This window comes from Pongo pygmaeus, chromosome 18 (assembly GCF_028885625.2).
Source record: "Pongo pygmaeus isolate AG05252 chromosome 18, NHGRI_mPonPyg2-v2.0_pri, whole genome shotgun sequence".
Lineage (NCBI taxonomy): Eukaryota > Metazoa > Chordata > Mammalia > Primates > Hominidae > Pongo > Pongo pygmaeus.
The window spans coordinates 54,742,729-54,758,607 of NC_072391.2; the positions used below are offsets into that span (position 1 = coordinate 54,742,729).

The 15,879-nt window shown below is 47.4% G+C and overlaps 1 pseudogene; it reads left to right on the plus strand.

The window, feature by feature from the left end:
• The first annotated feature begins 844 nt into the window (after window positions 1–844).
• LOC129015163 (high mobility group protein B3-like) overlaps window positions 845–15,879 on the plus strand; it is a 29,903-nt pseudogene continuing 14,868 nt past the window's right edge.

Below are 15,879 nucleotides of genomic sequence, written 5' to 3' on the forward strand. Positions count from 1 at the left end.
CTGACATTTCAGCTGCTCCCAAAGTCAACATTTATGAGTTCTGCCATGTGCCAACCACAAGAAGAATGCATAAAATGACAGAGAGATGCCTGTGACAAAGGGACATCACAAGTCAGGCAGGAAGGGGTGACTTAATCGGTAAATGGTGTTGGGACAATTCGTTCTCCATTTAGATGCAAACAAAATTAGATTCTAGTAGGGCAACTATAGTTAATAGGATTTATAGTTTATTTCACAATAGCTGGAATAGGAGATTTGGAAGGTTCCCAATGCAAAGAAATAATAAATGCTTGAGGTGATGGTTATCCTAATTATCTTAATTTAATCATTACACATCATGTGCATGGATCAAAATATCACAGGTACCTCATAAGTACGTATGACTATTATGTATCAATTTTTAAAAAGACTCGCCCCACAAAAAATTAGACCCCTACCTCACAACATGTTCATGCACACAAATATTCCAGATGAATTAAATGTTAAACAAATACTATAAAAGTATTAAAAAGAAAATATAGGAGAGTATTTTAAAAATAAATGCCAATCAGAAAAAGCCTTTTAAAGCAAGACATGAAAGCCAGAAATCATAAAGGAAGACTACATCTAACTATATAAAAATGCAAAACTTTTCTATGACCAATGACACCAAGAATTTAGCTAAAAGCATGCAGAAGATCCTGGGAAAATATTTGACTCATATGTATTAAAGAATTAAGGTTTCTAATATGCAAAGAGGTCCTATGAATCAGTAAGAAAGTGGCAAAAAGCCCAATTAAAAATGTGTAAAGCAGGTGACCTGCATTGCCCAGACTAGCGAACAATACAGTCAGGATGGCTAAAGATGACCCCCAAGAAACCAAAACGCGAGATGTCTGCTTATGCCTTCTTTATGCAGATATGCAGAGAAGAACGCAAGAAGAAAAACCCAGAGGTGCTTGTCAATTTCACAGAAATTTCCAAGAAGTGCTCTGAGAGGCGGAAGACAATGCGTGGAAAAGAGAAGTCTAAGCCTGACGAAATGACCGAGGTGGATGAAATACTCTATGATTGGGAAATAAAGGATTACGGACCAGCTAAGGGAGGCAAGAAGAAGGACCCTAAAGCCCCAAAAGGCTACCATCTGGATTCTTCCTGTTCTGCTCAGAATTCTGCCCCAAGGACAAATCCACAAACCCTGGCATCTCTATTGGAGATGTGGCAAAAAGGCTGAGTGAGATATGGACTAACTTGAGTGACAGTGCAAAGCTGCCTGACATCACTAAGGCAGCAAGCTGAAGAAGTGTGAGAAGGGTGTTGCTGACTCTAAGTCTAAAGGAAAGTTTGATGGCGCAAAAGTTAAAGTTGCCTGGAAAAAGGTAGACGAGGAAGAGGAGGAGGAGGAGGAGGATGAATTAAAAAACCTGTTTATCCATCTCCTTGTCAATATCTTAGAGCAGAGGAGTGCCATAATTCAGGGGTCCCCAACCCCGGTCCATGGACCAGTACTCGCCTGTGGTCTGTTAGGAGCCAGGTGTCACAGGAGGAGGTGAGTGGCGGGCGAGCAAGTATTACCACCTGAGCCTCCTGTCGGATCAGCGGTGGCATTAGATTCTGAACCCTGTTGTAAACTGCACGTGAGAGGGATCTAGGCTGAGTGCTCTTTAGGAGAATCTAAATAATGCCTGATGATCTAAGGTGGAACCGTTTCATCCCAAAACTATCCCCCTTGCCCCCACCCTTGACCCCCGTCCATGGAAAATTTTCTTCTGTGAAACCGGTCCCTGGTGCCAAAAAGGTTGGGGACCGCTGCTGTAATGGACTCATCTCTCATTTGAGAAGTATCTGTTGCCCTCATTAGTTTTAATTACAAAATTTGATCACGATCATCTTGCGGTCTCTCAGAGCACTCTAGAAATTGTCAGTGGTTTACATAAAGTGGCCATGGGTGTCCGGAGCACCCTGAAACTATATCAAAGTTGTACATAATTCCAAACCTTTGTTTGTTTGTTTTTTGAGACACAGTCTCGTTCTGTCGCCCAAGCTGGTGTGCAGTGGTATGATCTCAGCTCACTGCGGCCTCCACCTCCTGGGCTCAGGTGAGTGTCCCACTTCAGCCTCCCCGGTAGCTGGGATTACAGGTGCATGCCACCATACATGGCTAATTTTTTTATTTTTTGTAGAGATGCCATTTCACCATGTCACCTAGGTTGGTCTTGAACTCCTGGGCTCAAGCCATTCGCCATTTGCTGGCCTTGGCCTCCCCAAGTGCTGGGATTACAGGCATGAGCCACCATGCCCAGCCTCCGAACATTTTAAAATGAAAACGCCCTCTCATAGTCTCACTCTGTGCACTTTGCTGTTGGTGTGACAGGGCATTTAAAGATGTTTCTGGGCCGGGGGTGGTGGCTCACGCCTGTAATCCCAGCACTTTGGGAGGCCGAGGTGGGTGGATCACCTGAGGTCAGGAGTTTGAGACCAGCCTGGCCAACATGGTGAAACCCCGTCTCTACTAAAAATACAAAAATTAGCCGGGCGTGGTGGCGCATGCCTATGATCCCAGCTACTTGAGAGGCTGAGGCAGGAGAATCGCTTGAGCCCAGGGGGCGGAGATTGCAGTGAGCCGAGATCACGTCACTGCACTCCAGACTGGGGAACAGAGTGAGACTCCATCTCAAAACAAAACAAAACAAAACAAACAAACAAACAAAGAAACCATGTTTCTGGCATTTTTATAATTTGTAAGATGGTGTTAACTATATGGTTATTGGCTAGAAATCCTGAATTATCAAGTGTATATGTCCATAGTTTGTAAAAAGAATAAAACAACTGAGGCAAGCTCTTGATGCTTCTTGTCTGGCATTGAGGCTGTGGGGAAGGTGCCTTTTGGAGGGGCCGTAGCTCGGGGCATGCACCGTGATGCTGGACTGGTTGACTGTGCAGTGGGCATTCATTTAGCTTCAAGTTGTCTTGTTTCTGTATACGGTGACAGCTTTCTGCTGCCATTCTTAGCTAGGGGCAAAGATGTGGGGGTCGGCTGGCACGAGAAGTGTTTAGTTTTTGTTTTGTTTTTTAGTTAAGTGTGGTGATTTTTAAATGTAGAACTCTTCATTGTCAGTAAAGCAGAGTCACTGCAATGAAAGTTCAGGAACCTTCTGTCCTTAAACACGATTTGCAACATTCTGTTATTTTTTTTTGTATGTTTAGAATGCTGAAATGTTTTTGAAGTTAAATAAACAGTATTACTTTTTTTTAAGTTGGGTAAAGGATATAAACATTTGTTTCACAGGAGAAGAAATAAAAATAGATGATGAAGTTATGAAAAGATGCTCGGTTCCACTCAGAATTACAATAGGCACACTAAAACAATTTTTTGCCCATCTAAAGAGATCATCTCCACATTGGAATGGATATGGTGGGACTCTAGATTGGTACTACTTTTTAAGGGAGCCATTTAGCAGTGTCTATACTTTTTTTTTTTTTTTTTTGACAAGGTCTTGCTCTGTCACCCAGGCTGAAATGCAGTGGTGCCATCACGCTCACTGCAGCCTTGACCTCCCCGGCTCAAGTATCTGTACAATTTTTAATTGCACAATTCTATAACCTAGTAATCCCTCTTTTAGGTATCTTTCCTTTAGAAATAGCCACATGTGTGCCAAAATATATATGTTAATTACTGCAAAGTGTATTACACTAAAAAATAGGACCCCTAAATTTCCTTCAATAGAGGGTTATGGCTAAATAATTTTACATTCTATGCAATGGAATTCTTGTATTAATTAAAAAGAATGAAATAGAACTGTACATTCTAAGTAGAAATGATATCCATTATAACTTGGCAAGAGAAAGAAAAGCAAGTTGCAAACACTATGTATAGCATACTAATTCTATTTTTGTAAAACAATTGCATATATGAGTTACAGGGATATATAATAATCATATCTCACAGTTACTGAATGTTTACTGTATATACTAGGAGCATTGAATTATTATTACTCCTATTCTACATATGAGAAAACAGGAACAGAGTGGTTAAGTAATTTGCCTAAGGCGGCACAGCTGGTAAGTTACAGAGCAAGGATTTGAACTCTGGCAGCCCAACTCCACAGTCTGAGCACTTAACCCTATACATGGCCTTATACGCCAAAAATACTTCATTAACAGTGATGACCTGGAAAATCAAGAGTGGAGGGGCAGAGTCACTTTTTAATAAATACTTCTAAATAGACATTAAAAAACACGAACTGGTAAAAAGGACTTATAATGAAAAGCCCATTTCCTGCAAGCCCCCTCCCCAGAGGCAACCACTTCTAATAGTTTGAGCTCATGTGGCAGTTACCTCCGGAGCCATAAATAACATGCTTATACTGTCATTTCCTGATTTATTAACCTTGGACATTATCTGTTGACTTCTGCAAACACTCAGAAAAGGAAAAATCAGCTTATCTTTTTTCTCCTTTCTTCTTGTTATGTTGCTTCTTGATAACAGGGCTATTTGCTGCCACTGGCTCTGGTCTAGGCCCTGGGCTGGACACTCGACTGCACAGTTGCCAAGACTAGGCCCACTGAGGTTCAAGACAAAAAAAGGACTTGCCCAAAGTCACTGTGAGTTGGTGTTAGAGGTGGCACCCGGCCCCTGGTCTGCATGGCTCCAGGGCTGGGCTGTCTCTGTGATACCCTCTGGCCCACCCTGAGAGTGACTGTTGCACCATCCCTGGCCCACGCGGGCCTCTCTCACTCTGGCAGAGGCTTAGCGTGGCTGGGGTGGGTGGCCCTGGCTGGGTTCCTGCTGAGGGCTGGCTGAGGCCTCCTGCTGCTCAGGCAGGGGCAGGCGTATTTGCAGAGCGGCAGGTGCAGCCTCCCAGTGTTTGGCCAGCCAAGGGTTTTATTCTCCAACACTGCCAGGCCTAGACTTTGACCCTCAGGGACTTCTACACAGCTGGCCTTCCAGATCACTGCCCCCATAGCCTCTATATCTCCAGGGGAAAGGCTGAGCTAGTGGCTGAGACTGGCAAAGTGCCGAGCACCAGATACCCAGGACCCTTAGGGCGAAACCACCAGACTCACATGCCCCAACCCTGCAGTCACCTGGGGCCATCGGGCGGGTGTGGGGGTGGGGGTGTATAGGGGTAGAAGGAGCTTTAAAAAATTACCAGTGCTGGCCAGGGATGGTGGCTCATGCCTGTTATCCCAGCACTTTGGGAGGAATAGGTGGGCGGATCACTTCAGGTCAGGAGTTTGAGACCAGCCTGGCCAACATGGTGAAACCCTGTCTCTACTGAAAATACAAAAATTAGCCAGGCGTGGTGGCTCACGCCTGTAATCCCAGCTACTGGGGAGGCTGAGGCAGGAGAATCACTGGAACTTGGGAAGCGGAGGTTGCAGTGAGCCGAGATGGCACCATTGCGCTCCAGCCTGGGCGACAGAGCGAGACTCCATCTCAAAAAAAAAAAAAAAAAAAAAGGATGTCCTGAAGGCCTCTTCAGCCCAGAGAGACATGGGCTTGCGGGCTGGGGGCAGACAACAAAGAAACATGGGGTTGGGGTGCAAGCCTGGGACTTGTAGGGGACCCTAGCAGTGAAGAAAGGCTTTGCCTAGCACACGGTGGCCCCTGAGAGGGTGCGGGTGGCACTGTCCCCACCCTTGTAGTCCCTTTTCCCAGACATGAGCTCCTGGCAGCTTTATTTGGGGTAGAGGAAGGGTCCTATTTATGCTGTGTCTGCATTTAGAGAGGCTGTTCACTAGTTAAGTTACAGACTCCCCACCTTTCTGAACCTTGGTCTCCCCATCTATAAAATAGGTCTATGGGCAGGAATGGGGGTAGGAATTGAGGATTGTGGGAGCCTTCTGGCTTTAAAATTGTGAGCCCTGAAGAAGATCCCTGAAAGAGCCTGTGCTAGGTAGGTTATGACTTTGGCTGCTGTAACAAACTCAAGAGTAAGAACCCATATAAACAAGAAGCCGTTTACTTCCATCCCATGCAAGGGACCAGGCTGCACAGTGGCTATGGTGGCTCCTGGACTTTGGGCACTCATACCCCTTCCCTTTTTGCTCCTCCAAAAGGGTGCACCTCTTTTTCTTTTTTAAGGGCATGATGCAAGATTTGCAGACTTTACTTATGGCTGCATCTTATTGTTCAGAACTTGGTCATGTGGCCACCCAGTTCCGAGGAACGTTAGGTAATAATAATTCTAGGGGGCCATGAACTCAGCTGAAAATATGGGGTTCTATTCATATAGAAAGGGGAGGTGGATATTAAGGAACACTTACAGCTTCTGACATGGAATCTAGAGGTTGCTTGCTGGAGGCCCTGTGGGTAAGATCAAGCCTCAGATAGGCTTTGTTTGGCTTACGACAGGCTTTAAATCCATTTGAATTCATCCCCAACTTATAACAATTAAGATTTTCACATTAATTTCAAATTTCTGGCTTCCTTGAAAAAACTGAAGGATCAGGCCACATGGGGCTCATATTTCCTCAAGTGACAGTTCACTGGAGCTGGACAGTGCTCCCCAGCATGGCCCATACTCTCCAGTTCACCCCAGGCCCCCCTACTCCCTATTGTCTCCCACCCCACCCCCATCCTGCTCTCATTACCTTTGCTGCCTGGCCACCGTGGGCACTGCAGTTTGTGACTCTTGGCCCAGCATAGCCACCAGCTTCTATAAACAAGGAAATTGAGGCACAGAGAAAAAAAGGGACTTGCCCAAGGTCACCCGGTGAGCCTGGACAGAGCTGGGACTGCAGCTGCCGCCTGCACATTCAGCCTCAGCGTACTTTCTGTCACACTGGTCCCCTGAGGATCACCTGGGTGCCCATGTACTCAGGAGAAAGGATGGCCCAATGGTTAAGCCATTAGGTGCTGGAATCTGATGGGTCTGGGTTTGAATTTTGGCTCTGTCACTTTCCAGGGCAAGTAACATCAGCTTTCTGAGCCTTATTCTTTTTCTTTTTTTTCTTTTTTTCCTTTTTTGGACAATGAAATGGGATAATAATAGAGATTGCCTAATAGAATCACATGAAGATTAAAGTGAGGTGCAGGGCCATTGGCACTGACGATGGGCACCTCCTTAAATGTTACACCCTAAGTGTTTTGCTCTTTCCAGCCTGCACAAGAAATACTAATTACTGGGACAGGAATTCAGAGACAAGTGGAAAAGCAGAGGGCTTTATCCCCATGCAACTGGGGGACGTGGCTGCCCCTTCTGTGCAGTGCAACTCAGTTTCCTCCCTGTGGGGCCACAGCAGCCCCAAATTGCTGAGATCAGTCTGCAGGGTGAATAGAATCTGTGTCAGGCTGCAGAGGTGGGCCTGAGCCATTCTGTGTGGGGCTGTCCCGGAAACACAAACACCTTCTCTGTCTTAGGAGCTGCGCCCACCTGCCCTCTCTTTCTTCAGCAGCCAGAGCTGCCTGCTCGGGTGTTAGTTCTGGCATGACTTGTCGTAACCTCAGGGAGGCACCACTGCATCTCGTGTCAGCTCTTCTAAAGCTATGCCTCCAAGTATGGCGTGCTTTGGGGCCAGCTGTGACAGCTGGGGGGCAGCCCTATGCACCCCCACCACAGTCCAACATTTGGTTTCAGATTCTATTTATATACATTATGTACCTAGATACTTGTGGGTTTGATTTGGTTTTGTTTTGATTGCACAAATAACATTAGATCAGCTATAATGGAAACAATTCTAAAATGGAAAAAAAAAAAAGGCACACACAATGCTATCAGTTGGCTCGGCTTCCTAAAAGCACTGCTTAAGTGCTGGCAATAAGCCCCGCACTGTGCTGTCTATGGTTGATCTCACTAAAGCTGCACAACCATCCAGTGAGGAAGAAACCTGTCACAGATGGAGAAACTGAGGCAGCAAGGGGTAGGTCACCTCCTCAAGGTCACACAGCGAGGACTGGAATCCAGCTCCAGGGTCCTGTGCTTGCCGTCTCCTCAGGGCTGCCTCTTCTTGCCCGTCATCCCTGCCACCTCTCAGCTTGACCTGGAAGCATCAATTTGACATCATTGTTCACTCTGTGCAGAGCTTTTCCAAGCGGCCCCTGGGTAGCAGCCCTGTCTTTGAGTGCGGAAACAGGTCCCTGAGACAGGTGGAGACATTGCCTTTGTTTTCTGCTTATTTCACTGAATTTTGTATTACAGTCATCCCCCAATATCTGTGGGGGACCAAATTGTAGGATGCTCATGTCCCTCAGTCATGCCCCCCACGACTTGTGCAGAGGGCCAACTGTGTAAGTGTTTTCCTTTTGTTGTGACCATATGACCATGAGCTGGGGGTGACCAGCTCTCTCAGTTTACTGGAACTGAGGGGTTTCCTGGGAGGCAGAGCTTTCAGTGCTAAGCAGAGACAGTCCCCGGCAAAATGAGATGGTTGGTGACCCCAGAGGACAAAGCTGGGTTGTGCTTTCTGAGCCATCTCCTGGTGCTGAACGCTTGGACCGCTTCAGCTCTCCACTGGTCAGGCTGGACAGCCCTGTGACCACAGCTTGTCACTGGAGTGTCTTTTCTTCAGGGCCCCTCCTGGGTAGGAGGAGAACAGGCTTTGGAGGCTCCTCAGAGGAGATGTACAGGACCTGAATGCAGCTTTCCTGACCCGCCCCTCATAGGAGCCTGCAGGGAGGTGAGATGGGGACCCAGGACAGGGCTGAGGGCAGGCAAGGGCCATGGATGTGTTGGAGCTTGCTGTTTTGGCTTGCAAGAACGGGTGGTTAAATTTTTAGGCATTTTGTGAGTTGGTTGTTAAACATAGCCACTGTTAGGAATTAAATTACATACACAAAATTAAATTACAGTCATGCATTGCATAATGATGTTTTAGGCAATGACAGACCACATAGATGACGGTGGTCCCATAAGATTGTATGGGGCATATAGAGAAAGCTACAGATAGCACTTCATATTGGCCTTGCAGATCAACTAGGGGGAAATGACTGCTATTCAGTAACGGTGCTGGGACATTTGGTTTTCCATGTAAGAATATATAAATTTTAAAATGCATCCTCTAGGTTTGGATAAATGCACTCTATGATGTTTGCACAACAACAGCAAAATCACCTAATGACGCATTTCTCAGAATGTGTCCTTGTTGAGTGACTCATGACTGTATATTTAAAAAGATAATAAATACTCAGAATGAAACACTTTCTGATTATTTTACCACCATCATTCATTGTAATGGATTGAATCCTGTTCCTCTTTGCCCCAAATTCTTATGTTAAAATTCTAACCCTGAGTACTTCAGAATGTGAGCTTATTTGGAGATAAAGTCTTTACAGAAGTAAGCAAGTTAATTGGCGTTTATTATCATGGGCCTTAATCCGATATGACTGGTGTGCTTATAAAATGGGGGAATCGGACAGAGACACACACACACAGGGAGGGCACCATGTGAAGATGAAGGCAGAGATCGGAGTGAAATTTCTACAAGCCAAGCAGTGCCAAAGACAGCCAGCCAACCACCAGAAACCAGGGGAGAGGTGTGGGACAGATTCTCTTTCACAGTCCTCAAAGGCACCAACCCTGCCGACACCTTGATCTTGCACTTCTAACATCTAGAACTGTGAGAGAATACATTTCTGACCAAGCCACCCTGTTTGTAGTACTTTGCTGTGATAGCCATAGCAAATGAATCCATCTGTGCTCTTGAAGTTGCCATCTGTTGCATTGGTAGAGTAAAAAGAATGGTGAGCTTCTGTGCACCTTTTCCAAATGCCATGTTCGATGTTTGCTATCTTGCAATTGGCCGTGGCAGAAGTATTTATTTATTAAAACTTTTTTTTTTTTTGGTAGAGATTGAGGCGGGTCTCAGGAGGTTGCCCAGGCTGGTCTTGAACTCCTGGCCTCAAGCGATCCTCCCACCTTGGCCTCCCAAAGTGTTGAGATTACAGACACTGCACCTAGTCAGAGAGTATTCTCTGACTAGGAAATCTACAAATGTTATAAATCAGGACTTGCTTTGTTGTTTTGTTGATTGTCTAGATAGAGTTGAGAAAGTGGTGAAATGTTATTAAAGCACATTTCATGCAATTGATGTGTCATGTTTTAGCTGTTACATCATGAACAGCACAAACAATTTGAAAACCATGATCCGATTCAGCCACTATTCAAAATTAGATTCAGCAAAGATTCCAGTATCTGAAGACCCTTATCCCACTCGGCAAAAAATTGCTCACGTCATTGATGGACAAATGAAATTCCGACATTTATCTTTGTTGTTTCCTTTTTTTCTTGTTAATGTAAATGAAAATATCAATATAGGTATCCAAACAACACTTAGAGAGCCAGTTGTTAATATTTAGCAGCCCACCACTAATGTGGGGCGGAGGAGGCCAGCTCTGGCCCACCCAGGACTGAGGGGCCCAAGGCTGCAGGGCCTGCACGGGTGGGTGGACCGACTGCCTGCGTTTCAGCTGCTCTGGGTGGACCAGTTCCAGTGTCTCCTCCCTGGGAGTGGGGTGGGGGACTGCCTTCCTACCCTCTACCCTGAGGGGCTTCTGCAGGGTTTCTGCTTGGTCCCTAGTGACCTCTGGCTATCAGGACCCTGTGGTGTTAGCAGCTGAATTTCTTCTTCTTTTCTTTTCTTTTCTTTTTTTTTTTTTTTTTGAGACGGAGTCTCTCTCTGTCGCCCAGGCTGGAGTGCAGTGGCGCGATCTTGGCTCACTGCAACCTCCACCTCCCAGGTTCAAGCAATTCTGCTGCCTCAGCCTCCCGAGTAGCTGGGATTACAGGCACGCACCACCATGCCTGGCTAATTATTTTTTGTATTTTTAGTAGAGACAGGGTTTCACCATGTTGGCCAGGCTGGTCTCGAACTCCTGACATCAAGTGATCCGCCTGCCTTTGCCTCCCAAAGTGCTGGGATTTAGGCATGAGCCACTGCACCCAGCTAGCAGTTCAATTTCTTGATGGGGAAGTAAGAGAAGAAATAAAAAAATCAATGAATTAATTAATCAAGTAATTCAATAAATATGAAGGCAAATGCATGTAATGAAAGGGCAATGAAGAAAGCAAACTAAAAAACAAAAGAGTGGAGATAATTATGCCTGGTCTGGCATGCAGGAGAGGCTGCTAGGCCTAGCATTGATCGATAGCCTTTATCTCATCAGAGCAGGGCTTAGTCCTTCAGCTACCCTCCTTGAAATATAAATCGATCCCCTCACTCCCTGTTTGAATCCACCCATGGCTTCCTGCTTCCCTGGGACTAAAATTATACTTTCGTTCCTGTCTTCACAGCCCGGCTCTTTGCCCTCATCTCCTTTGCTTCTGTGCTCCAGTCACAATTACCAGATCCTAGTTTCTCCAACACGCTGAGGATATTCCTCACTCTGAGCCTTTGCACATGCTGTTCCTTCTGCCTGGTATGCTGAGCCCCAGGCCCACTCTTTCCACGGCTGGCTCCTCCTTATCCATTAGGACCTTGTTACAAACATCACCTCCTCCAAGAAGGCTTCCCTAGTTACCTGGCTAAAGTGCATTCCCTATTTCATTTCATCTTCACTCTTTTGTTGTTTAGGTTGCTTTTTAACTTGCCCTCCCATTACATGTATTTGTCTTCATATTTATTGAATTATTTGATTAATTACTTCATTGATTGTTTAATTTCTTACCTTACTTCCTCATCAAGCCATCAGCTCCATGAAGGCAGGGATGGTTTCTGGGCTTTGTCATGTATGCAGAGCCCAGCTTGAGGCCTGGCACTTGGTGGGTACTTAGGAAATGTTCGTTGAATGAATGAATAAAATACATTCACTGAGAAACTGTATGACCTAGAGATAAATCATGGACCCATGGTCCAACAGAGATATGGATTCAAGTCCTGCCACTGGCACTTATTGCTGGTGTGCTCTGGGGCAGGTTCCTAAATCTCTTTAGGCCTCAGTCTCCCTGTCTATAATCCCCTATGTAATTCCCTTCAAATGATTGTTATGGGGATTAAATAAATCAATCCATGCAGTTTTAGGAATGGGCTTGGCACAGAGAGGTGCTTGGGAGTGTTGGATGTCAGTATTCTTATAAGTAAAGGGATGTGGGACTTTGGGGTTCAGGGGTTTAGAGGTTCAGAGCCTGACTTCCCATAAAAGAGGATGGGATAACTCCAAGAGGAGTTCTTGGAAGAAGGGGCATTTGAACTGGGCCATAAAGGGGGTGGATGGCATTTCTTTAGGCAGAAATGGCAGTAGGGAAATCAGGAGCCAGGAGGGACATCTGGTCCCAGAAAGAGATCTGCAGGCAGGCCAGGCCTGCTCCTGGCTGGTCCCGGAAAGAGATCTGCGGGCAGGCCAGACCTGCTCCAGGGGTGAGAGGAAAGCCCCTGGGTGCCAGGGATACGCTCAGTGTGAGCTGCCTTGTTCTAGGCCACAGCCTCTGCCCCCAGTCTTGACATTTGGTTTTCACCTGTTTCCTCTGGGTAGTTGACACACAGCAGCTGCTGACTCTGAGGAGGCATGGGGAGGCCCAGCTGAAAATGCCCCCGGAGGAGGTGACTCAGTGGCTCCTATCTCGACCCTGGCAGAACTCAGGTAACTCAAGACACGGGGCAAACCTGGAGAGGCCCCCAAAGCTGTGCCAGCAAAGCTCTGCAGTGTCACGGAACACATGGAAGTGGCCTGATGCTACTGACTCATGGAGGCTTGGTGGATTGCTTTGAGTTGTTTTCGGTCACCCTCCATCTCCTTGTCTGTAAAACAGGGACAGGCACTCCTCAGAACTGCTGGGACAGTCAGGGGAGACTTTTGGTTGGCACAGTGTGTTTCAGAGTGGTTCTCTGTCCTCCCGCCCCAGGCATCCTTATGTGATTCGCTTGAAAACACGGCAGGACGGGTCCTGTCATTATCCCCATTTCACAGATGAGGAACACTGAGGCTCAGAGGAGGGCCCTGACCTGCTCAGTACCACATAGCTGGAGAGTGATAGACCCAGGGCTGGAGTCAGACCCCAGACAGTACATAGATGGATGATCACATATTGACAGAACTTGGGTGTGACCACAGGATAGAGAGTGGAGAACTGATCTGATGAACTGATTGCAGGAGGCAGGGTAATACCATGGCCTAGCTAGCCCTCACCTCTTTTCTAGAAAGCATGGCGAGGATGGTGGGGCTGATCCTAGGGCTGGCTGCGGAGCAGTGGCATGGAGACCACCTTCCAGATGTGGCCAGAATGAAGGAAAGTTTTCCTATTGCTGTAATATGAGGAGGCAACACTGCAGACCAGAATGGGTTAAAAGGTCAGTAATTTATTTTTTATTTTTTATTTTATTTTTTTGAGACAGAGTCTCTCTCTGTCGCCCAGGCCGGAGTACAGTGGCACAATCTCGGTTCACTGCAACCTCTGCCCCCTGGGTTCTAGTGATTCTCCTGCCTCAGGCTCCCAAGTAGTTGGGACTACAGGTGTGCACCACCATGTCCGGCTATTTTTTTGTATTTTTAGTAGAGACAGCATTTTGCCATGTTGGCCAGGCTGGTCTCAAACTCCTGGCCTCAAGTGATCCACCCACCTCAGCTTCCCAAAGTGCTGGGATTACAGGCGTGAGCCATTTCGCACGGCCCAAAGGTTAGTAATTTAAATTCTCCTCTGGATTTTGATGTGGCAGATGTTTACTGAGCACTTAGCCAGGTGCCAGCCATGGGTGGTAGCACTTAGCATTGTCTCATTTAGTCCTTACAACTCCACGGATAGATATTGCTATCACCCCCACTCTGCAGATGAGCAAACCAAGGCTAAGGGAGATAAACCAACCAGTCAGTGGAGCCGGATGCCGACCCAGACGTTCTGCTCTAGAGCCCCATGGCTAATCACGCCTCTGCAGCCTGCTCTGTGGGCTGTTTGTTTTCTAAATAAATCTAAAGCCCTGGTACCCAGTAGTTGCTGTGCAAATATCGGGTTAGCGGATGAATACATGAATTAGTGAAAAATGGCCCAAGTAAAATAACCTGTGAGTAGGAAGAGATTTTTAGAGACCATTTAGTCCTCCCTGTAGATGTGGCAAGTGTCTTATCTGCAACACCCTAGCTGCACAACTCCTTGGCTTCCCTCTGAGACAGGTAGCTCACCCCCTGACCTTGTGGGCAGCACCAGCTCTCAGAGGGAGCAGAGAGGCTGAGCCCGCGGCCCTGCTGGAGCACAAGATGTCAGAGCTGGGGACCCTTCCTGCCCCTCCACACCTCCTATGTGCCCCAAGAGGGAAGGAGTCTGCATTTCCTGAGGCCCTCCACTGAGTAGGGGTGAGGGGTGGACAGGCTGAGACTGGGCTTACCCAGGGCTCGATAAGGGGCCTGGAGTCCTGGTGGGAGTTCTGGAGTCAGACTGCCCGGGTAGGATCGCTGTCGTGTTCCTGAACCCCCTGTGCCCTATCTGTAAAACCCGCATTGTAAAGTGGCTCCCTGAGGTCAGGAGTTCGAGACCAGCCTGGCCAACATGGTGAAACCCCATCTCTACTAAAAATACAAAAGGTAGCCAAGTGTGGTGGCACATGCCTATAATCCCAGCTACTTGGGAGGATGAGGCAGGAGAACTGCTTGAACCCAGGAGGCGGAGGCTGCAGTGAGCCAAGATCGCATCACTGCACTCCAGCCTAGGGGACAAAGCGAGACTCCATCTCAAAAAAAAAAAAAAAAAAAGTTATAAAGTGGCTTCCGCTTCTGGGGGTATGGTGAGAAGTCTGTGGGCTGATGCCTGTAATGGGCCTAGCACAGTGCCTGGTTGCCAGGATTACATAATAGCTATTATTATCATCTGCAGCCACCAGAGATAGAATTGGACACTCTCTGGCTCCACCCCTTCATCCCAGGAGTGCTGGGGTAGGTCCTGGATTGGTGGTGGGGGAGGAGTCCCAGAGACAAAGCCCTGACCTCACAAATGTTCCCTAGGTACCTGCTGAAGCAATTTCCTGACCCTGTCTCTTTTCTTCCCTTTATTTATTTTATTTTATTTATTTTTTTTGAGACAGAGTTTTGCCTTGTTGCCTAGGCTGCAGTGCAATGGCACGATCTCAGCTCACTGCAACTTCCACCTCTGGGTTCAAGCGATTCTCCTGCCTCAGCCCCCAGAGTAGCTGGGATTACAGGCATGCGCCACCACTCCCGCTACTTTTGTATTTTTAGTAGAGACGGAGTTTCACCATGTGGGTCAGGCTGGTCTTGAACTCCCGACCTCAGGTGATCCACTCGCCTCGGCCTCCCAAAGTGCTGGGATTACAGGCATGAGCCACCACGTGCAGCTTCTTCCCTTTACTTTTAGAAGGCAAACAAGGCAAAGGCATGTGCCCTCATTTACTAGATGATCTGAGGCACAGAGAGGTTAAAAAACCTCCCCAAGTGAACCTAGTGAGTGAAGGTCCCAGCCCAGGGCCTCAGGTCCAGCCCCTGCTGCTCCATCACAAGCCAGGGTCCCTGAGGCCAGAGGGCATGGGGGATGGAGCATAGGTGTCAGGAGTGGTGGAGTTGCCAGCAGGTAGGAAGTCACTGGGACTCCTTTGGTGTCCTTATCAGGGTGGGTGGCATCTCTGGGGCTGTGGGGAAACCCCGGAGCCTAGAGGTCAGGCTGTCATCCTGCAGATCCCCCTCTCTCTGATACTCCATTTCCCTTCTGGTACCCCAACCCTGTCTGTACTCAAGCAGGAGACTCATAGGGCAGAGCAGGCCTGCAGGCCCATGGGTGCAGCAAAGGTGGCATCGACTGTTGGGAATTTGCCATGGGGAAGAAGGGCAAGAGGGAGCTGGGACTAGGAATGCCAGTGGGGTCTGGGCTGGTCTTCAGGAATTGATCTGGGCTGTGGCCAGCAGATAACCCTTCTTTACTGCCTTGGGGAGTCAGAGAGGGCTCCAGTCCAGACCTGGCTCCACCTCTGTTCCCATTTGACCACCTGTCCACCCATCCCTGTTTCACCTCTTGCGTCTCA